General features: G+C 47.8%; 1 long non-coding RNA gene across 3 annotated transcripts in view; it reads left to right on the top strand.

The window, feature by feature from the left end:
• Positions 1-13,452, top strand: part of LOC120609044 (uncharacterized) — a 56,792-nt gene extending 43,340 nt beyond the window's left edge. For 2 of the 3 annotated variants that reach the window (XR_005654635.1, XR_005654636.1), the window contains exons 2-4: positions 5,038-5,315; positions 12,185-12,286; positions 13,078-13,452. This is a non-coding gene — a long non-coding RNA (uncharacterized LOC120609044). The remainder of the gene's footprint in view (positions 1-5,037; positions 5,316-12,184; positions 12,287-13,077) is intronic. The other variant, XR_005654634.1, reaches the window with a different exon arrangement.
• Positions 13,453-24,072: the final 10,620 nt, after the last annotated feature.

The following is a 24,072-nucleotide window of genomic DNA, read 5'->3' as shown; positions in this document are numbered from 1 at the left end:
AGATAAGGAACTGTGGTGGTTGGTTGGTTTTATGTGTTACCTTATTGGTAACAACATCATTTTTGGGTGTGTGTGTGAAGGTATTTCCGGAAGAGCCTATATTCGAATCAGTAGACTGAATAAAGAAGATTACCCTCTATGTGGGTGGGCATCACCCAGTCCATTGAAGGCCTGAATCGAACAGAAAGGCAGAGGAAGGGCAAACTTGCTCTCTGCCTGAGCTGGGACATCCATCTTCTCTTGCCCTTGGACATCAGTGCCCTTGAATCTCAGGCCTTTGGGTTTGGACTGGAATCACCCACCAGCTTCCCTGGGCCTCCAGTTTGCTGACCGCAGATGATTGGACTTTTCGGCGTCCATAATCATGGGAGCCAATTCCTAGAATAAATCTCCTCTGATCTGTATCTCTCTCTACGTATCCTGTTGGTTCTGTTTCTCTGGAGAACCCTGACTAACAAAGGGCCCAATATTGCTTATTAGATGTCAAGGTGATATATATCTTTTTTTTCTCTTCCCTACTAATGGAAAATTCTCTTCCGAAGTCACACTCATTAGCACTCAGAGGCTGTTTGGCAAAATCTTTCTAAAATAGCCCAAGTATATTTATGGGAGGAAGGGAAGCTAAGCCATGGTCTAAAGTATTAAGGATTGGCATGTGGGAAAAGTTTGGCATAGCAGGACTAGCAGCCCCTTGCGTCAGTCCTGGGGTCAGGGTGGGAAATGACCAGATCCCAGAAGGGTTGGGCAGATGCTGTGTTTAGAGAGCAGCAGGGAGAACCAGAAAGGAATGTGGCAAAGCCACATGGAAATTATGTGGTGTTGGTGTGTCTTCTCGACATACCTACCTAGTTTCCAGCAACACGGAACTAATCAATGGTAGTAAAAGTCATGTAATTGGCGTCTTTTTTATTACCAGACACATAAATCAAGAGAGAATCTCTCTAATTGCAACAGGGGCTCAATCAAATTGGTGCAGGGCGTCGTTAGGACAAGTCTGTTTTCCTCTGGGCTCTCTCTTTGTTCGTTTTATTTCACTACATGTACTTTCTGTTCATCCCACTTTAATTCTTCCGACAACCTTTGAGGTAGATCATGTTCCCGCCTCACAGATGGGTAAACCGAGACTTAGGCTCATTCAAGAAACTACAGTCACGCGGTAAGCTGGGATTTGAATCCAGGACTTCTGATGCAAGAACCCTCGGACCTAACGCCACAGCTCTTGTCTTCAGCCTGCCTGTCCTACCCTTTCTGTAGGAACGGAGAGGGACACTGGAGGCTTCTGGATGGATCTGAAATTGCCATGAGGTTCCCAACTAGCCTGCCTACCTATGCACCTTGCATGGATCTGACATCTTACTTATTAAGGAGATGCCTTTGGGTTAAAATATTATCCACAGAAGTTTCTTGCTAAAAGACCCAACAGAAGTGCCCTGGACTCTACTGGAAGATGATAGTTAGAAGCCTGGAAAGGGGATCATAGAATCTACCTCATTGGATTATTGTGACAATGAGATGAAATACCAAATGTACAACTCTGACATAGTGCCGCCACCACCACCACCACCATCATCTCATCGTCGTTTCTAGTCCTACAAATTTGTTGTGGAGATTAAACAGGTATTTTTGTTTCCATTTTGTTTTTGCCAGGTTTATCGAGGGCTTGCTCTGTGTCTGCGAGAGGCTTTCACAGGCTCACCTGCGCACTTCCCTCTCTGAATCCTAAAGAGAAAGAGTTGAAATCCAGGCACACAGGTGCTCCCTAATTGTTTCTTCCTCCCGAAAACACAGGGGCTGAGTCACGTGAACAGAGTCAAGGAACGGCCCTGGGGGACGGGCTCCCAGGGCTGCTAAGGGTGAGGGGTGGGAGCGCCATAGTCTGAGTCCCTCTGGGTTGGCAGGTTGGCAGTGAGAAGAGCTGGTGGCCTTGGTGTCAGGCTCCTGCCAGGGGTGTCCAAGACCCAGCAGGCTGGTCTAGGAGTGCTCCAAACACGGTGAAGTGCTCCTTTGGGACTTATGAGGCTGATCCGTGCTGAGGGGAGGGGCTGCAAGCCCTTCCTGATTCAGGATGTAGGTGGAGACTTCTCATGTTCACCTCTGTCGAGCTCTTCTTTCCTGAGCACATGACAGGGTTACGTATTCCAGGCCTCTGCTGTTTGGTGGGCTGCCTCAATGGTTGTAGCCAGTGCGTCGTGGTTGGAAGTGATGTATTTGTTTAATTACCAGCATGAGACTCAGCTCCGTTTTCCCTCTGTGGCAGCAAATCCCCTGAACATCGTGTTGAGATGGCGGCTTCATAAGGTGTGGAGAATGATTACAGAACATTCTGTAATGCAGCAGAACCCCCCTCCCTTTCCGTTGACCCACATTAGGCTTATAGTTTGAGCAGTAGTCAAGATTGTATTATTTTACATCATTAAGATTCATGAGTTATTTGTTACAGCAGCTTAACTTAGCCAACCTCGTGCTTAGCACCATGTCTGAAAGGGGGCTGCAGGTGAGCAAATGAGCTCAGAGAGGAGAACTGACTTGCTTAGGGCCGCACAGCAAGCAGGCGAGGTAAGCCCGGCCCCTGGTCTGCTCCCTCCCCAGGCTGATGCTCTTCCCATGTCTCACTTCAATCCCAGGGCCAGTGGTCAAGTTAGGGAAGATTTTCAGTGCGGCTCTTGTCACTAGGACTTCAGAGAATAAAAGAGCCTGAGGCTTGGGTCGGGAGGAGTCTTGGAGGTGAGGGCAGGGTGGTTGAGGGTGGGGTCTGCATCCAGGCTTGACCATCCGATAATTCTGTAGGCTCGGGCAGGTTATGTCACCTCTCTGAGCCTCTCTGTCCTCGTCTGTGAAATGGGCAATACTTATACCTACTTCAGAGAGTCGTTCGGGTTGTTGTGAAGAGTAGATGAAATAATGCACGTAAAAACTCAGCACGGAGCTTGTTTTCAGGGCTCAGTGACTTGGTGTTTATCACTGTTAGCATTATTATTACATTATCGATTCCATACTCTCTTCTGAAGGAACTCTGAGGAATAACAATTTCAGCTCAAAGATGTCTCCTCTGTGGGGCTGGTTCCAGGGGAGATGGTGGCTTCATGATCTGGAATCTTCTGTGTTTCCATCCCTTCTTCCCATCCCTCTCACCTACCAGGTCCCCAACACCTCCCGCAGCCTGGCAAAACTGTTTCTTGGGAAAGGACTCGGGGGAAGGAACGCTACGGGGCAGCTCATCCCATATCCCCCTTTCGCAAATGAGATAGGCCCAGAGAGGTTAGGGACTTGGCCGAGCTCACACAGCTCATTACGGGTGGAACCAACTGGATCGTCATTGTAAACTGGAACCACTGAGCCCCTTCTCTCCAGGCAATCTGTCGCGTTTAAGGGATGAAATAGGACAGTCCTACTAAAGCAGTGCTTCTTGACCAGGGATGATTTTCCCTCCTGGGGACATTGAGCAATATCTGGGACATTTTTGGTTGTCACAACTCTGGGGTGGGGATGCTACTGGTATCTAGAGGGTAGAGGCAGAGAAAGCTGCTAAACATCCCACAGTGCTCAGGAGAGCACCCACAACAAGGATTATCCTACCCTAAATGCCACTAGTGCTGAAGTTGAGAAATCCTGTACTAAAAGAATTTCAGAGATCAGAAAGGGAAATTAGTTTGGGGACCTATGGACAACCATCCTATTCCGCCCGCCCCCCCATGAGACGGCAGAATAACAATAGTAAAGGGCTTTCACAGCACCGTGGCATTTAAGCCTCACGATAACCCCAGATGGTAGGTGTGACTGTCCCATTTTATAGACATGGAAACAGGCAGGACATGGGCAGTGGCAGGGCTAGAAGCCAGATATTCCGATGGCAAAGTTCTTTTCTTCCAACGACACCCCAGCTTCTCCCCATCCTAGGGCCAGGCCCCGAATGAGACAGAGTCGCTGGAGTCTGGGGAAGGAAGGACCCGGGACTATTTAGAAGACAACTTCCCAGCTACGTAAAATAAATGATGCAGTAAATTCCACTTCACTGGTCTCACTGATCAAAGAAAAGGATCATCACAAAAAAACAAATCCTGGGTCTTGGGAACTTCAGGGTGAGTGTGAAATTTTAACCAAAAGTGTTCAGCTGGGAAGATGTACAGCAGCGAGCTGGGGCCGTTCGCACACTACCGGCACTAACTGACAGGTTTGTGGACCCTGGAGAGAGACAATATCTACTCGGAATAGAGACTAATATTGAGTTTCTTTTCAAAGAGTGAACTGTCGTCTTGCTTCCTGTTCCCGGTCACCTGCAGAGTGCTGTGCTAGCTGGCTTTCCAACAGCACTGGTGATTGGACTTTGAGATGCGATCTCTCAGCTCCTGGCTGTGGGGCTACCACACTGAGAAAGGCCAGGGCTAGCCGGAAGGTTCGCACCACCCCACTCTGTCAGGCCTTCTTCAGGAGCAAAGGGTCAGTCCTGTCACCCACTCCTCATCCTCATACTTGCCAGAATGCTTTCACATGCATGCAGATTAGCTTTGAATGTAATTATAATTGATCTCCGGTCATATGATGTTGACTGATTTATCATTTATTGAACATTGACTATATGCTGGAGATTAGGTGGCGAGCAAACCGCATAGGCCTCAGAACTCATGGAACTTATTACTTGAAATATCGGGAGGTTGAGGTGGACACAACCAATATGTGTGACAGATGTGACAAATGTGACATGGCATCACAGAAGATTGATCCATTGGCTCTCAGAACATTAGGGAAGGCCTCCTGGAGGAAGGGACATCGAGCTACCATTTAAAGGACGGTTAGGAGTTTGTCAGTTGGGATAACTTATGCTCTTAGAATCTCTTCATTCAAACCCCTTCATTAAGGTTCTCAGAACCCAGAACTGGGAACCACTGGGTGTGATAAGCAGAATGGCTTCCCTGGATGAGCTATAATTTCTCCTGGAGGCCTGGCTCGGAGTGGGGGCAGGTGTGCCAACAAAGGTAAGATTTTGTTCACTTCATCCACCAGCCAGTACAAATAAACTGAGCACCTATTGTGTTCCAGGCACCAGGCCAGGCCCTGGATGTGCAGAACGTGGAGCTTAAGTGAAGCTGAAGAGACAGACCTAAGGGCGATTATGACACAGAAATGTGGTGCCACCATACTCCACATGGTACCTTTCTTGCTCTTAAATGCTCGTGTGCAGTCAAAGGCAGCACATTTACCAAGGAATGAAAACGAGAAGGAAACCAGGCAGCCAACAAGAAAATGCTGTTCCCTGAGCCTGGGTTATTCCCGCCACCATGTGGCCTGCTTACCTGTTCTTCAGTTCAGCTCAACAGGTATATCTTCAGTGACGCTTTCCAAGTCCCCAGGTCCTCACACTGGCCCTTTCCTGGCCTCCATGACAGGTATCACAGATTGTAATCCCATGCTCTGCGATGACTGGTTAATGTCACACCCCCACTAATCTGTGAGGTTCTCAGGGGTAGGGACCGTTTTTGTTTTGCATCCCCAGGGATGCTGGCATACAGTAGGTGCTCAGTACATGTCTGTCGGATAAATGAATAATAGGTAGATGTGGTTGTTATGCCCACAGCGAGGATATCTTGGACTGTCCATCTGCCTTCTCTCTAAAAAACCATTCAACATATTTTCAGATTCCTCTCGACGTTAACACCCCTAAACATTCCTACCGGCAAATTTAGTCGAATAGCCCCAGTCTTCAGATGAGGAAATCAAGACATGACACTCCAGGCTCCTCCTGTCAGCCGAGCTCACCTGGGCTGAAGATGGAATATCCCTCTAGTGAATGGGTTCTGTACTTGGGTTGTGCATTTGAGCCACCCAAGGACCTGTGAGAAATGCCAGTGCCCAGGGAACCCTGGGATTCTGATTCGGTTGCTAGGGGTGGACTCTGGTATCGGCATTGTTAAAATGCTCCCAGCTGATTTCCCAGTAGCCCTGGTGGGGGACACAACTCTAGTTATAGCCAGAGAACCAGAGGGCTGGTGCTACTCACATTTTACCCATGAGGCACCAGAAGCTCAGAGAGAGGCAGATTTCACTGAAGGTCACACCGCAAGTGGGAGGCCCAGCACCCTGGAGAGCACCCCTGAGGCTGTTCCCCTGTGCAGGGGGAACCTTCCCTTGAAACCCCTCAGCCTGCCCATCCCAGAGCAGGGTGACTGTCAGACAGAGAGAAGACGGCCATGCAGAATGAGCCTCAGAGCCCCCACACCAGGATCTGAGGGAAGAGCAGCCAGTTCTTTCCCCAGGCTCACAGAAATGCTCTGTCTCCCTTCCTATCTGTCCTCCCCTTTGCTGGAGCATGGCAGCATCGCGCATGGCTTCTAACGGGGCTGGGACTGCTTGGGGACCAGAGGCTAATCCCAAGTCTGGGGCCTGTTCAGAGGCAGCCTTTCGTGGACCAGAGTTTCTGGAGCCTCATGGAGAAAAGGCCACACCGGGCAGCCCACAGAAGCCAGGAGAGGCTCCTCCACTGGGTGGAAACTTGGCCTCAGTTGTCTGCCTTGCATACCCATTCCTGGCGGAGGACTGGAACGCCACCGCCCAAATGGGCTCCATGATGGATGTAGAGAAGCAACCAAATGTCCCTCATTAATCACCAGCTCCATCTGGCTCCCCACCTGATGATTTTCAGCTGACTTGAAAAAGACCCAATTAGATCACAACATTTTGACAATGTATCTTGTGGCATGAACAGGTCCAGATCGAGGCTATGATTTCATCATCTGGGAGGGAGGAAGGAACTGGGGCGTGGGTCATGCACAGTGCTTGGGGAGACGTAGAAACGTGAAACCAGAGTGCAGCCCACTTTCTTTTGGCCAATGACCCTGTCAATCCCGGGGCCGGTAGGAACTGCAGGATGATGAGTATCCTTTGGTTTGGGTGGAAAAGGCCTGGGTTAGGGAGTATGAGGTAGAGCTGAGAGGATGGACAGCCAGAAAGGACCAAATAGCCAGCATGGCGTCTGGGTGTTGGACGTGAACCAGAATTAGAAGTAGAGATGTGACTCAGGCCAAGCCTGTTCTAACTTGTGCACCAGCAAGATGCTGGGAGACCTGGCTCCTCAGCCCAGAAACAAGTGGTTTTGAGTTCCTGGTGGTTCCAGCCCCCTTTAGATGGGCTCAGCAGATCCTAGAGATTCCTACACCCTCCTTGCAGAGTTGGGACTGTACCAGTGGTCCGTCGTTGGTGGTTAGAGTCATTTCCGTGAGACCACAGCTTGTGTTTCTTAAACACTATGGATTCGGTGGCCCCCTTGAAGGTCTTTGTGGGGAGCTCACCAAGAGTGAGCACCCACAGACAGATTACCACCACCTTAGGTTTGCTCCCCCTCCCTTGCCTGTGCACCCAGAGGTGCCTTAGGAGTAGAAAAGCAAATTAGGGATCTCTCCCAACAAATTCATTTCCCCAGCTTCCAGGCTACACATGAGGTGCATTGGCACACTGGGGTGAGGAACCAGTCTTCCTTTCTGGGCAGGACTTCCAAGTCAGGCAGCCTTCCAGGTCGGGGAGGGCCTTGGCTGCACCAGCCTGCCATGGCCCTTTCTGGTTATATGGGTGCAGATTCTGGGAGAAGGGGGCCTGATTTGTGGACCTGCCCACTCCCTCCCCTGGAAAGGCTAGCATGGAGGCCCCCAGCAGACCCCTCACTCATAGTCCTCACCTCATACACACCCAGCAGGTAGATATACACCCCACCCATTTCATTTCCACAAGTCAAGTCGGACTCCTTGTTTTCATGGCCTGTTTTGTCATGTGTAGGCACGTGCATACATGCACGCACGCGCACACACACACTGTTCCCACATTGTCTCACCACCCTTTACCCCACTTCCTCATAATCTTTAAGTACTTCTTACTCCCATTCCCTCCTCTGCCCTGTTCACAGGCACGCACACCTGCTCACCCGCACACACCATGTTTACAAACATCGTACCTCCCTCCCGCCTCCGACCTCACACAGACACACATGGGGTAGCAAGCCCTCCAGGGGCTCCATCTCAGGGCCCCTCGGTTCCAGTGCACACATGCCTGCACATTTGCACATGCATGTGGTACACATGCAAGTATGCATATGTGCTCCCTTAGACACTTGGTTGGTTGGGAGCCGAGCCTGGCAGGTGACCAGGCACAGCTGCCATCCTGGAGAGAGCCCATGTGTGTAGGGCAGAGTACTGAACGTCTGACCTATAGAGATCTGATTTTCAAATAGATCTGTCACCAAGTTCCCCTATGCCTGGGCTTACTCTTCTTGGCATGGCTTCGGGAGTTCTGAGCCAGTTCCTTCAGGAGCTTGTTTCTTTCCCATCTCTTTCTGGCTAAAGTCTGTTTTCCCCCTGCCTAGGATTCAGTTTCTCTCTGGGCTTTTATGTGCATCCTCAGCCCAGCTCTGAGTTGAGGGTCTTTCTTTCCAAAGCTTCCCCTCAGGAACCCGAGCATGTGCTGGCCCTCAGGAAGAATCGTGTCTAGTATGCTCGTAGGAGTGCAGGACCACTGCCAAGGACAGATAGGGCTGGTTCTTGCTTTGGGTCAGACAAGCCTCCTGTCTTTGAAAAATGATGATGGTCTTTGAGGGGCTAATATGATCAAGGACTCTTCCGGAACCCTTGATCTATGAGCCTCAGGTGTTGCTGAGATGTTGCTCACGCCCACTTAAACCATACTCAGCTGCAGCACTGCCTTATCAGGTTTATTTGATGTATTACTCAGAACCTTTTTATTTGCAAATGACAGAAACCCAACTCAAATAGGCTTAAGCAAAAAATAAATCAGTTGGCTTAGGTAACCAGGAGGATGAGGAGGAGTGCTTCTGGGGTTTGGACAGCTGCCAGACTCTCCGTCGCTCCATGGATGTTCCTGTGTTGGCCTTGTGCTCGTAGACGCCTCCATAGCTGCCAGAAGCTAGAGACATACCCACAAGGTTTATTATCGTAGGAAGGAAAGCTATTACCCTTTTCCTCCTAGTTTGGAAAAAATGGAGATCTCTGATTGGCTTATTTTGAGTCATGTGCCATCCCAAGACCAGTCACTGTTTCTAGGTGTTCTACTGGAATCGGTCCACCCACTAGGATCCCACTTTCATGGCCAGAGTGGTAGAGCCCTTCGAGACCCCTGAAGGAAGAGCAGGGGGAAGGGAACCACAGGGGTCCATTACAATTGGCTTCCGCTCCTTCCCTGCCCCCAGCCCTCCCATCCAGGATGTGGGCAATAAAAACAGTAGTACAGGGAACTTTTTCTTGGCATAATCATCTCCATTTGCAAGCTCCCCGGCAAGCCTCTGCCCCAGGACCCCTGCTTAAGGCCCTTGAAGAGGTATCCCTCATCCCTCCATCTCCAACGGGCTTTGGGGCTCCTCTTGAGGAATACCCAAGATGGAGCTAAATGGAGCCCTGTTTACAAAGTTTAGCCCTGAGGTCCACCTCAGCCTCTGAGCTGTCTCATTCCTATAGGGGCGCCCCCTGAAACCCATGCTGACCATGGCCCACTGCATCATGAGCTGGGCTTGTCAAGTATCATGTCTTAATCTAGTCTAGTTCAGGGGTCAGCTGGGCATGGAACTTCCCTGTCCTTTTTTTATTATTATTATTTTTATTTCTGTGTGCACTCATGGGCTGAGTCTTCCTGTGGATGCTGGCATTTCTGTGTTGGTCAGGTTGGAACGTGGTCCACATGAACCTCTGTAGTCTCCCCACCCCCGCCATGTCCCCAGATCCTGATGAGTGACCTGTAGTTGAGTGAGTTAAAGCTGGGAAAGTATTTCAAGTCTTTGGACATGAAATAATCCATCATTTGTTCCAGTTTCCCTTAGAGGATTTTAATGGTACTCCTGGGTGAACTGACTTGGGCAGACTGCTGACTAATTGGATTATCACCACCACCACATTCGTATGTTATAATAATGCCTAGTAATAATAATAGCAAATTCTGCCACTTTTAAACCTTCCTATGTGCCAGGCACTGCATTCATCTCTCTTCATATAGCCCGTGAGGCTCCCATTTGACAGATAAAAGAATCTAAGGCTCAGAGAAGTTGAGGAACTCCTCCAAGATCACACAGCTAACCCAAAATTCGAATCCCGATTTCTGTGATTCCAAAGCCTCTACTTTTGACCACCGTACCATATGTTTCAAAGAGTCCCAAACTGGAAACAACCCACATGCTCATTGATACGGGAGTAATGATATCCAAACCACGGAATAGTAAGCAGCTGTTTGAAAACAATCTATGCCTGCACGTTCTATTATGGAATCATTTCGAAGACAATAGGTAAGTGAAAAATAACAAATCACAAAAGCTAAGTACAGAACCATTTCATTTATGTATTCTCCAATCACACAACAGGACTGTAGAGCTCTATACATTCCTGCACGTGTGGAGAAAAAGGCCAGAGAGCATGTGCCAGCTGGGGAGGGGAGTGGATCTGCGTGAGGGCCGAGGTCTTTGGCTTGATCTGTATTTCTGGGGCATTTTAGATGAACTTGACTTCCTGCATTCCCTGCATAATTAGAGGGGAAACTTGTGTCCTTACTGGGAGTTTTTGTCTGCCTAGGTTTATATCCTGGCCCTGCCATTACGAGCTTTGGGAACCCCCAAGTCACTTATCTCTGTTTCCACATCTGTAACATGAGAATGATCAGCAGTACCACCACCATCACAACAATGACAACTGCTACAATAAATAATAATAATAATAATAATAATAATAATAATAATAATAATAATAAAAATCACCTCAACGGGTTAATGTAAGGTTTCCCGACCATAGCACTGTTGACATTTTACGCTGGATCGTTCTTTGTTGTGGGGGGCTGTCCTGTCCAGTGCTGGATGTTTAGCAGCATCCCTAGTGTCTACTCACTAGGTGCCAGTAGCACCCCCTTATCCCATTATGACAATGGGGTGGGGGGACAAAATAGTTCTGGCTGTGAACCATTGGGTTAATGTGATTGGAAAATGAGTTAATCCATGTATAAAGTGCTTAGGACAGTGCCTGGCACAGAGTAAGCCCTGCTGAAAGTTCTCTTTAATTAATTTAAGGGAGGACGAAGGTGAATGGGATACCCTTCCCACTCATGCGGGTAAAGGTTGGTGTAGGGGGAGAATTCAGGGCAGAAAGTCAGGTGCCTGAGCTCTGCTTCTGCCCCTGCTCCTCAGTGTTGGGGGACTTTGGGCTCACCTCTTGGGGCCTCAGTTTCCTTATCTGTGATAAATGTGGGGGTGTAACCAGGGCCTGCATGCTGATACTCAGGTCCCTAGGGAGCCCTCCTCCATCTCTTACAGACAGAGGGTGATGGGGAATCAGCCCCTGCCAGCTCCCCTTCGTGGCGGCCTGGGCTGCTGGCTCGGCCCCTCTGGGAATGCTTCTTAGACGACCCCCCACCCCCCACGCACACAACTGGGGAGCAGATGTGGCTTGTGAGGCTGTTGTCCAGACACAGGTGGTACCACCTGCCACAAGTTCCTTGATTCTTGATCATCCTACAATCACTTTTGGCCCCGAAACAATTTGCCGGGTGAAGGGAGAGGAGGGCCTGGAGGGAAAGGAGGAAGAAAGGGAGGGAGATGGGGGGGTTTCGGGGTTAAGAGTGGCCTTTGAAGTTTGCAACCATCTTATATAAAACATCCTCAGTCATTCCCCATTTGGATGATGTCAGGAGAGCACATTACCATCCCGAGATCAAATGCAACAGCAAGAATCACTTGTTGCTCACCAGGCTACAGTCATATATCAAGTATTCCAGGCACATGCAATTCGTAACTTTCCCCGAAACAGATTGATATTTTCCTCTTCCACTTTCTGGAAAGGAGACATCTGACTTTGCTTCGAGCGCAGTTTGGGAGGCAGTGGGTGAATTAAACCAGCGCCCGTGGTTTTCGCACGGGGCCGGCTACGCGACCGGCAGCATGCTTCTCCCTCTGCATGCTTCTCCCTCTGCATGCTTCTCCCTCTGCATGCTTCTCCCTCTGCACGCTTCTCCCTCTGCTTTGTGTTCACTTGGTGAGGGGAGGTTTGCTATCAGAACCACGCAGTGAACAAGAAGTCCAAATTATTCTCCAAGCCGCTCCAGAATTTGGCCTAAATGATAAATAGAGCCACAGGGGTTGCCTGTTTGTTTGTTTTTTCTTCCCCTGAAATGTTCTTGTCTTTTTCTTTTACTTTTTGGTTATTTTGAACCTGAGGGATCTTCCTAGTGCAGAGGTCCTGGAGTGAGTACTCCTTCCAGAAGAACCTGGAAAACTGGGAGATGAGGATTTTCTCCGGGTTTCGCTCTCCTGACGACTGTAAGTTTTTCAGAGCTGGTGACCCCTTACGGATCCCCAGAGTCAGCCCTTCTGTTACAGATGAGGAACTGGACGCCCAGAAAGGGAAGGCAATCGGCCAAGTTCATGTAGCCTTGACTTGGAGCAGTTTGTTTACCCTCTCTGGGTGTCACTGCCCTTATTTGCGAACACCGAGTTGAGCGTTGGGAAGCCGTGAGAGGGCAGAAGTCCTTTGGGCAATCGTGATGTGTCACCCGAAGGCAGGCTCCTCTCACACGCTGTGAGCCATGTTGGGAGCTGGAACCCTGAACCGAAATCTGACTGAGGTTACCTGCTCTTTTGCTTTCTGCTTCTCTCCCTTATTTTACACATCTGTGGTAAATGCACAGAGGCTGAGCTTGGAGTAAATGCAGGCAGATTTCTGAGAGCCCTTTGTGAACTAGGGTCACCGTGTGTCCAGTGGAATGAGTCAGGTTGTGGTCCCCTCATACCAGCTGGGAGAAGAGAACAGGCCAGCGCTGACTTCACCCTGATGGCTTCTGGCGTGGGATGTCTGCATGTCCCTTCATGGAGAGAGACGGGTTGTTTGACATCAGTCCACCCAGGCCCCTTAGTCTCACCTGTGGGTGATGTTTGGAGCTGCCCGAGACCAGCCTACCCCACGATAGGCAGCATAGCTCAGTGGTTTGCGTGGGCTTTGCGGACATTGCTTGGGTTCAAATCCAGCACCACCAGTTACTAGCTGTGTAAACCTGATCAAGCTATTCAATTTTTCTCAGACTCGGTTTTCAACATTTTCATTTTTTTTTTAGAAATTATAACTTAATGCTCATATAAAAGAAGACAAGCAACATACAAGTGAATGATGAATCCTTATGAACTCAGTTCCCAGCATAAGACTTTTCCCAGCATCTTCACAACAGCCACGGGCCCCTTGCCGTCAACCCGCTACCTTCACCGCTGAAGAAGCCGCGATCTGGAATGTGTCCGTGGTCGCCTTCCTTAAAAACAAAACAAAATATGTTTATTATTTATATCAGCATCCCTAAATAACATGCCGCTTATTTTTGCTTCTTTTTTTCTTTTATTTTTTTTCCGAGTTTTATAAAAGTTGTATTGTACTGTATGGGGTTTTTCTGTGATTTGTTTTCTTCTTCACTTAAATATATTTCTAAGATTGATCCTTGTTATTGTGTGAGGCTGTGTTTTTTCCTACTGGAAAGTATCCCATTGCATGAATATACCACAATTTAGTTACCCAGCCATTTTCTTGATGGGCATTTGGGCTGTATACAGTTTTTGTTGTTTTTTTTTTAACAACTGAAAACAGCACTTTTATGAACATTGTAGTACGTGCCTCCTATGGCATGAATGCCTTGAGTTTCTGTAGGACGTACATATAGAAGTGGAATTGCTGAATCTTAGGGGACAAGAATATTCAATTTTATGGAATAACATCATTATTTTGCAGTGCGCTTGTATGAAAAGCGTCCATCTTTTCATTTGTAATGCGAATGCCAACCTCATAGCATCGATGTAAGAATTAAATGCATGCAGGGCACACAAAACAGCACAGTGCCTGCGCACAGGAGATGTTTGGACAGTAACTGTTACTAGCTGGCTCCGTTCTCTAGCAGAATTTGGGGAAGTCCTTATCCATCTTGAGTAATTCATCCTGCTGCTGTTCATCCTGACACTTCACCGGAGTCTGCCTTGTGATTCGTACTATAGGGCTTATAAACCGCCATTAGTTTTTCTTTCCACACCGCATCTTGGTGTTACAACCTGCCACTGCACAGTGTTTGTCACACGGGCTCTCTCTCGCTATGCTTCAGTTAGAACAAGACCCCGAAGATAACTTTTAGGACACCAATGCTTCTCACACTTTAATGGGGACTTGCAAACATGCAGATCTTGATTCAGTCGGTCTGGGGCAGCTCCGAGACTCTGCATTTCTAACACCTCCCAGTGAGGCTACGGGGCGGTCATGAGCAGTGGGCGGGAAATGCTTTTGCAAAGGGTGAGCTCAAGCTGAGTCCTGCTGGAAGCCCCATGGTAGCCAGGCTGTGGCGGGGCGAGATGGGCCCAGACCAAGGAGCAGGGCTTGCGGAGGAGCAGTGTGAATTGGTAAGGCCCCTTCCACCTTGTAGGGCCAGCTGTTCCTCCAAGAAGTCTTTTAGTGACTTTATAAAGAGTTGCCCCAGGCGATTAATAACAGGAGGGGAGCAGCATGAGGTGACCGCAACTGCCTGGCACTGTTCCTTCCAGAACATTCCAAAGAAGAGCCTAAGGAAGTAGCTTTCCATCGTTGGTTAGGACTCTTGTTTTGGGTGAGACTCTCATTTTTCTCACCCAGTTTACCTTGGAGCCCAGGAAAGCGCTGGTCCGATGCAGTTGGCTCCAGTTCCCATCTCCTCCGGGAATCAGGAGATGATGGACAGGGAGAGAGTGCAGGGTCTGCTCAGATGCATGGCCTGGGGGCATACCTTCCCCTGTCACCCTGTCTCTGGGTGAAAGGATCACTTGGCTTTTCAAAGCCAAGAGCTTCTTGGGATAGTCCAAGTACAGGGTATTTCTTCAGAATGTACACATGACAAAACTTGTATTCTTTGGTGATCTCAGCATGTTGGACTTTAGGAGATTTTTGTTTGTTTGTTTTGTTTTAAGTTAGAGACTGATGCTCTTCCCTCATCTCCATCTTTGCTGTTGACAGCCAGACACCCAGGAAAGCACGCAAACACGGTTACACGGCTTGTCGCCAAAGCTATTTATCACTTCTCATCCTGTGCGTGGCTCCTAACATGAGACACCCAAACACACCTAAACGGGACACTTTTTTCTTCTTGTCTTAAGTGAAAATTTTCAAGCGATATCTGTCAGGAGAGTGGCGACTCAGATTTTCCGACATGTAAGTCCAGATCCACATGTCCAGATCTCTAGGAGGATGCTATGTGACGTGTGAGGTCACAAAACCCTTATGACGCAGTGGTTCCCAAGGTCTCACTTAAGAGCCACCTTGGTAAGAAGTAGTGAAAGGAACTGACGATCGTGAAGGGAGAGCTCGTACCACCCCCAGACAATGCCAGCAAGTAGCTGTACAACCCCAAGTGCCTCTCCCCACCACTCTGCACTGCGGTCCGATCATTTGAAAAATAATCAGCAACTTTCAAACATTTTGTAAAACAGAGAGCCCTTTGGTCAAACGAAATCTTAAATAGAGCTTCAGGATAGGACAGTCGAGGCCAAATGGATTTGGTTGAGGCCGAGTTGGGGTTACAGAGTTCTGCTTGCTTTCTCCCTTGCAACCACGGGAGTCCTCAGGGCCACTTTTAGGAACCACAGTGCTCCACGGAACACAGTTTGAAAACCATGAAACTCAATAAACTCCAAAGCCCTTTTGCCATTGATGGCCTACCAAGGGATGGTAAGATGGCTGAGTTGGGGATGTGGAGTGTTATGGGCTGAATTGTGTTTCTGTAAAACTCATATGTTGAAGTCTTAATCCTCAGTACTGTAGAATATGACTTTTTTTTTTTTGAAGTTAGGGTCTTAAAAAGATAATGAGGTTACAATAATGTCACTAGGCCAGACCCTAATCTAGTATGACTGGTGTCCTTATAAGAAGAGATCAGGGCACAGACACACACGCACGGGGAAGACCGTGTGAAGATGCTGGAAGGAGAGAGGCCTCAGAAGAACAATCCTGCTGACACCTTGATCTTGAACTTCTAGCCTCCTTGACTGAGAAAATAAACTTCTGTTTAAGCCACCCACTCATGGCAGCCCTGTGAACTAAGAGAAGGGGAACAGGGAGGAGGAGGATGGCGTCTGGTACAGGTCATCATTTTAAGAAATTCTCTTTATCCCACTCTGAAATGACTAGGAAACATTGTATGTCTTTTCTCAGAGGGTCTGCGTCCATATTCTTTACAGGGGATGTGCTCCTGGTCTCCCAAGGAGCACATCCCTTTCTCTGGGAGGATAAGAGACTTCTTGAATATGGTAGTGACCAGCAGGGAGTGTGGGTTCAGGGGCCATCCATAGGGATGGCGATGGTGGACATGGTGACCAGAACCTTGGGAAGGCCTCACAGTGGTTCTTGGCCTGTGAAAGTCTGGATACTGGAAGTTGCTGGAAATATAACCCAAGATTTATTTTTTTCTGATCCAATTGTACTAATCTAGCACCCATAGTAATAATAGTCATCAGTGGTAGAGCAGTGTGAAACTAGCAATTTTCACTTCACAGGAATTTGTCTGGGAAAATAACAGTTTTTAACCTTTGGAAACTGCCATTTGGTTTCACAAAAAAATCAAGGTGGAAAGAAATGTAGGAGAACATTTTCAGTTTTTCACGAACTTGATTTTGGCAGAGGTGGCCGCCGTCTTCCGTCTCACTTAATGGTGAGAGGATCCGCCATGGTGTGGCACTGGAACAGAAGTGAGGTTGGTGGAAGATGGAAGGGGGCGTGGAGAGTCCAGGCAGTGCCATCAGTGTCCTTCAGGGGCCTCTCTGGGGAAGGGGTAGGGTGGGGTAGGTAGCACCAGGCTCCGGGCAAGCAGAAAGGGACATAGGACTTTGGGACAAATCATTATCTTCTCTGACATCTTGCCCTGGCTTGTCTGGGAAAAGATTAAGTTTATTTATCGGCAGCAGTTTATGAAGGTCGCTTTCATTCAAGTATCAGAAATTGACCATATGTATCTGGCTCAGGCCTTCTTGGCGTTTTAAATATGCAGGATTTATTTGCTCAGCCACTTACCCAGTTTCCTTTAGAAATTGCATGTATGGAACAACAACAGAGGATCGCCCAGGTGTGTGTGTGTGTGTGTGTGTGGTGGGGGAGGGAGATGGCAAAACTGAGGGCAAGGCATATAAATAGTAGAATACGATGTCACATCTTTACACTTGAGAGATTGGAACTCACAGAAGAGACAGAATTCCTGCTCAGGAAACATCTGGAAAACAGCAGTGGGGCAAACAAAAGTAGGTCAAAGTGCAAAGCCTGGCTCCAAAAAAAAAAAAAAAAAAAAAAAAAAAAATTGATGCCTACCGAATTTGTCAATATGACTCAAGAGCCTTAAAATTGTAATTCTTCTTTTGAGAAATGTTTCTAAGGAAATAATAAGAAACGCAGTCAAGAACATCAGCACCAAATTATTTTCTGCAGAGTTATTTACAGTAGCTCCAAATTGGGTACCAGCCTGAGATCTAACAATAAGAGGGATTGGTTCAGTAAGTGATGATCTTGGCCAGGAGTCTGCAAACTATGCCCTTTGGTCCAGTCCAGCTCACCATTAGTTTTTGTAAATAAAGTTTTATTGGCACACAGCCATGGCCTTTTCTTTATATGTGCGGGGCTGCTTTGGCACTACAGTGACAGAGCTGAGTACTTGTCATAGGGACCATATGGCTGCAAAGCCTAAAATATTACTATCTGGCCTTTCAATAAAAAGTTTTCTTATCCCTGGTTCAGCCATATGAAAAAATGCCAAGCAAGCATTAAAATGGATATTAATAAAGATTTTTTTATTATCATGGAGGAATTCATATGGCATAATTTTAAGTAAAAAGATAGGATGTAAAATTTTGATGTAAATAATAACATTTGTTAAGTGTCTGTGAAGTTCTAGGCACCATTAAAATGGTGTTTATAATGACTTCTTAATAGCAAGGGAAATTCTTATGGTATAATATCATGCAAAAAAGAAGGATACAAAATGTTGATATTAGTAACAAATGTATTTTTAAGCACTTATTAAACTCTAAGCACTGTGCTTATCACTTTATGTATCAGTCCATTGAGACTTCAGAAAGGTCCACGCAGAAGTGACTGTTATTAGCTTATATTTACAGATCAAGAACAGAGACACAAAGAGGTCAAGTGATTTGCTTTAGAGACCTACCTGGCTAGTGTAGGAGCCAGAATTAAAATACAGGGTTTCTGTCTCTAAACAGTGACAGGTCTAGAAGAAAAGAGGGCAAAATATTAGCAGTGGTTGTATATGGGTGGTGGGAAGACAGCGTATCAATCAGGGTTGTCTTCAGCTGTGAACCACTGACAATGTGGAAAATGTCAGCTTAAGCAAGTGAGAGGTTTGTTCTGTCAAGAAGGCTGGGAGAGGTATCCAGGGCTGAATCGGAGGCTCAACCATCCTGAAAGTTTTGTCCTCTGGCTTTTACTTATGTCCCAAGGTGACTGCCCTACTTCTTGGGTCATTTCTGCCTTTACGGCAGGAAAAAGGGAGAAAGGCAAAGGCGTACAACTGTAAGTCGGCCAAGTGTCCCCTTTATCAAAGAACTTTCCTCTGTGTTTCATCTAGCAACTTTTGCTTGTGTCTCATTGGCTGAAACAGGGTCACATGATCTGTGGTTGCAAGGAAGGCTGGCAAGTGAAGTTTTCTTGCTGGATACATTGCAACCATGAACGAAATTGGGATTTTATTAGTAAGAAAGAAGGGGAAAATCAGTAACTGGTAGTCAGTTTGCAGTGTCTGTTGGATGATTGCTAATTAATCCTTTATCTTTCCTGATTTTTTGAAAATCAGGCTTGCTGAATCTGAAGGCATCAGGACTAAAGAGGTGGGAGAAGAGTGATGTCTTAGTCCATTTGGGCTGCTCTCACAGAATACCATAGACTGACTGAGTGGATTTTAAACAACAAATTTATTTCCGACAGCTGGGAAGTATGAGGTCAAGGCATTGGCAGATGCGGTGTCTGCGGAGAGCCCACTGCCTGGCTCGTAGATGGCTGTCTTCTCCCTGTGTCCTCGCACGGTGGAAGAATCAGGGCATCAATCGCATTCGTGAGGGCTGTACCCTCATGTCCAAATCACCTTCCAGAGCCTTCATCTCTTAATACTATCACATTAGGGGGTAGGGAAGCTTCCAGAAGGTGACTGGTGAAGGGACAAGCCTCCATTTTCCTTTGTTACCCCGGAGGGACCCTAAGCTTTCTGGGAATGTGGAAGAGAAGCCCCGAGGCGGTCTGCCTGATTAGCTTCTCCCTTCCCGTGCAGGCATGTGAACCATTGGGACTGGCCCTTCCCCTGGGCCGAGCCGTGGGCAGGGCTGCAGCATGCGGATTCAGAGCCCCTGGGGCCCACTGATAGGGCCAGAAGTCCAGGAGGCCATGCCGGCAAGGGTGACCCTGGCTCATTTAGAATTGTGTCCCTCCCCAAAATATGTTCAAGTCTTACCCTCTCCCCACAGGATCTATTTGGAAGTAGGGCCTTTACAGATGTGATCAAATTAAGATGAGGTCATACCGGATCAGGGTGGCCCTAGTACAGTGACCGGTATCATTAAAAAGAGAGAGAAATTTGGACACAGTCACAAAAGACACAGGGAGGGATGTCATATGAGGATGGGAGCAGAGGTTATAGTGATTCCTCTACAAGTCAAAGGACTCCAGGGATTGCCGGCCACCACCAGCAATAGGAGAGAGACACAGAACAGACTCCCTCAGAGCCTCCAGAAGGAACCAACTGTGAGACACTTTGGTTTTGAACTTCTGGCCTCCAGAACTGTGTGAGAATAAACCCCTGTCATTCTCAGCCACCAGTGTGTGGTAATTCACCATGGCAGCCCTGGGACAGGTGGACAGCTCTCTCCTGGGAGGACGGCAAGGTCTCGTCCTCTTGTATCCTGACACAGCAGGCCACCTGTAACCTGTCGTCCTCTACCCTGTGGGCCTTGTTCCTCCCCACTGGGCCAAAAGGGACAAGGAGATGACGTGGCTGGCCTTTCAGCCTCCACAAAGGCCAGCACCCGGCCCCGATGCACATACGGTTCTTCACTCAGGGTTAGAGCACCTGCGTGAACTCTCTTCCGTTCGCTCTCTAGCTCCTCCGTCATCTGCATAAGTAGCACCTCTAAAACCGACCTCCCGAATAAAATACCATCTGCCTCCATGCAGCAAGGGAGGTTTCAAGCTTAAAGCTGATATAATTTTGGGTGAGAATACAGAATTACAAATGCAAAACCATGTCCAAGGCCTTGGAATGACTATGGCTGTAGGTAAAAGACCAGAGACATAAAGCCTGGCAACTGGAGATGTTGAATAAGCGTCCATTCCTCTTGACTTCCCCTCCCTGGAGGGAGCGAGAAAGATGGGCCTGAACATTGACATCAGAGTCAACGGTCACAAATGTGGCCGAAGTCCCAAAAGTTCACTTCACCTGTCAGTCCCCCAATGCGCCAGGTGATCAGGGCTCCCACTCACTTTGACTCAGTGCTGATGCCTTGTTTGTCAGGACCCACCCTCAGGAGGGTGATGGAGTTTCACGTTTTCTGTTAAACTGCTAAGTAACCACTTGGAAAACCCCGCTTTTCTTGTGTATAACAGACCAAGCTACCTTGTGGCCTCGAGGCTGCCGACGGCAGGTGAGCGAGGCTTCGTGCGCTGTAAATGAAAACTTACAATTTCTTCACATCGGCTGAGTCTCTCATTCATGCAGAAAATGAGACATGATATCCAAAGCACATGGGCTCAGCGGCATTAGGTGGCCTTTCTGGGCCTGCCAAGCCTGTCCCCAAGGGGCGGAACCTCCTTTATCTAATATCTGTAGTAACTTTCAGACGACTTTGGTTCCAGGGGCCCAGGCCCTGGAGGCTTTTCCTGGACACAGTAACGACTCGCTTTCTAGACAGGGCTGGGAAGCCAGTCACTTCTCTGGGGCTGCTGGGTCTGGAAGGCATCTAGTGGTGGAGTTCTCACCCCCCATACGAGGCCAGCATCCAAGCGTATATGAAGCCCCCCCAAAGCTTGGATATGCAGACAGTATCCACCCTGCCAATCAGTGGGGTTATCCCCCTCCAGATCTGCTCCTGGGCACAGTCCTCAAACATGTCCCCTGGAGACAAACGTGTTAGTGCGTGGATGGGTTCCAGGCTGTATTTCATGCTGTTTCTCCGTGTACAACACGGGGCCCCCATGCTCTCCTCCCCTAGGATACTGGATCGAGAAAGAACAGATTGGTAAGAGTTTCCATCAGAAAACCCCTTAACCTTATCAACATAAAGGCTGCATTTGGCAGTGTGGCTCAGGGACTGGCCAGGCTCATTTATGGACTTTGCCTCCACGCTTCTCTGTGGTGGGATCTGACCTGTTTTCTCAAACTCTTAATCAAGCTTGGTTCACAAGTGAGGACTTTACAGACCCTGAGATGTTTAACAAGGTGACATTTGTGCCAGTGGCACCAGGGCTGCTGGGAAGAGTGGCGTACTGTGTTCACCCGCAGAAGGGGTGCATTTTTCTGATTCCCACGAAGGTGGTCTGAGGGTGGCCAGGGTCCTGGGTGGCACCCTGAGATGTTGGTGCGAAGGATATTAACAGAGGAAACTCGAATAGATGAACGAGAGCGGGCCCTGCTCATCGCGAAGCTTTTTCTGGCAGCGGCAAGCAGAGCAGAAGTCACTGTTACCTTTGCTTCCACTTCTAGCTCGGCTACCATCTTTTGAGCTCCTGCCAATGTGCTAGGAATGTATGTGTTTTTAAGAAGTGCCTTTTTAGTTCACGTGTAGAGATTTTCGTCCCCATTTTACAGATAAAGAAATCGAGGCTCAAGGAAGCTGTGTAACTTGCCTAAGTACATGGTTTGCCATTGGTGGAATCAGGATTTGAACCCATGACGACCTGGCTCCAAGGCCAGCTTGTTGGAGGCCTTGGGCTGGCAGCCATCCAGGATTCCTCGAACATGAATGGCTAACAGATGATGGGTCCACATTAAAAATATATATATGTATAATTTAAAAATTGTGTAACAACTCACATAGGAAAGTACATAAAACATAAATTTACATATTAATGAATTATTGTAAGTAAACATTGATGTAACTTCCAGTTAGGTCCCATTATGAGTACCCCAGAAGCCCTCCCAGTCACCGGCATAGCCCTCAGGTGCAGAGGTGAACGCTCTTCTGAACTCTTACAGAATCACTTCCCTGCCGTTCTTTTTCTGTTTTGTTTTATTACTTAAGCAGATGTGCCTAATCAGCATAGTTTCATTTTGCCTGTTTTTTGAACTTTACATAACTGGGATCATACAGTATAGATAGATTCAGCTACGTCTGGTTTCTTTCATTCAACAATGCATTTTTGAGATTCATCTCGATTATCAGTAGTTTATTTTCATTGCTGGGCGGTATTTTATCATATGACTGTTCTACAATTTCTTTAGCCATTCTTCTATTGATGGACCTTCGGGCTGTTTCCAGTTTAGGGCTATTATGAATACTGCTGCTATGAACATTCTTATACATGTTCATATGTCTCTGTTGAAAATATACCTAGGAGAGAAACCTCAGCTTTGTAAGACTTGCATGTTTTAACTTTAATAGATACTGACAAAACGTTTGCTCAGATCGTACCAATTCACACAGTCGCCAGAGCTGTGTGGGTTTTGGTGGCTCCGTATCCTAACCGACCCTTTGTGTTGTCAGTCTTCTTTAACTTGAGCCATTTTGGTGGGTATGCAGTGATACTACATTGTGATTTTCAGATTTTATGACTATATTTGTTCTGGTGAAGCACAGATTAGTTTTCTCCAAATAGATAGCACCTCACCATATCAAGTGAGGCTTATAACAAAACTTACTAGCTGGCCAGGGTCCTTCCTGTTTAAACACAGAGGTGGACCACTGTTGAAGATTTCTCAGGGGGAGCTCTTTGCAACTTGCAAAGCAGGTGGTCTTGAGAAGCTGGCTTGTGGGAAATCCCTGTGGGTGTTTGGGGTCCAAGATCGACAAGCACGTGTGAACTTGAGCATAAATGACAGCCCTGCTTCTTGGTGGCCCTCTGCCGGCTTTCCATCCTCATCCCAGCCATTCCTGTCGCTTTCTTATCCTGGTGCTGTCAATCAGCCAAGCCTTTGGGGACTGCTAGCAGTCATAGCTGACATTTCCTTGGCATCTCTGTTGGCTTCAGTTCCCTCAATGGAAAGAGGGTCTGTTAGGGAGATTAAATGTGATGATGCTTGAAGCTCTGGGCACAAGACCGGGCACAAAATAGATGTTCCGTTATAGGGCTGAGATTAGGTTGAGATGCTTAGGGTGCAGAATTTAAAGAGGCACTCACTCTCAGGTGTTGATCCCACACTTGCTGAACCCCGAGAGGGAGCGCCTTCTTAAATTTCACACTTTAGGCATCTCTCTTGCTTCATCCTAGTTGCACTCTGCCTGGGTCTGATGCTGCTGCTGCTGATCGACTGCCCTCTGGCTCCTGCATAACTTACTCTGGGGAGGACTTTTCACACTGCTTGTTACAGAACTTCAGGGGATTCCCAAACAAATCTGCCGGATGTTTTATGCCGTACTTATAAAACATGAAATAGAATGGAATAGAAAATATTACAGTTCATCCTATATAACGGGGTAAGTATTGATTTAGGAAACTAAGGTCTCGTATTAGGTCACAGTATAAAATGTGTTGTTCGCCATGGGTCACAGTAAAAAGGAGTTTTGAAAACTGCCACTCTATCAGCTTTGTACCATTGACCGTGCCCAGAACACCCCCACTTTCCCCTCTGCCCCCTTTGCCTTCCAAGTTATTCCTGCCCCTGAGCACTCCCTCTCCTCTGAAGCCTGCCCTGACTTCCCCAAGCGGAGGCCATTTCCTGCTGCTTCGCATCCCTGCCGTGTCTCACAGAAGGGCAGGACAATATTGATGGTGGTGCCAGACTGCCCAGGTTCACATCTCAGGCTGCCTCTTACTCAGTGTGTGACTGGGGGAAGTCACTTTGCTCTCCATGCCTCAGTTTCCCCATTTGTAAAATGGGGCTGACGATAATCATCCTTACCTCATAAGA

Source organism: Pteropus medius, unplaced genomic scaffold, assembly GCF_902729225.1.
Source record: "Pteropus medius unplaced genomic scaffold, Ma_sr-lr_union100, whole genome shotgun sequence".
NCBI lineage: Eukaryota > Metazoa > Chordata > Mammalia > Chiroptera > Pteropodidae > Pteropus > Pteropus medius.
This window is presented reverse-complemented; position numbering and strand designations above follow the sequence as displayed.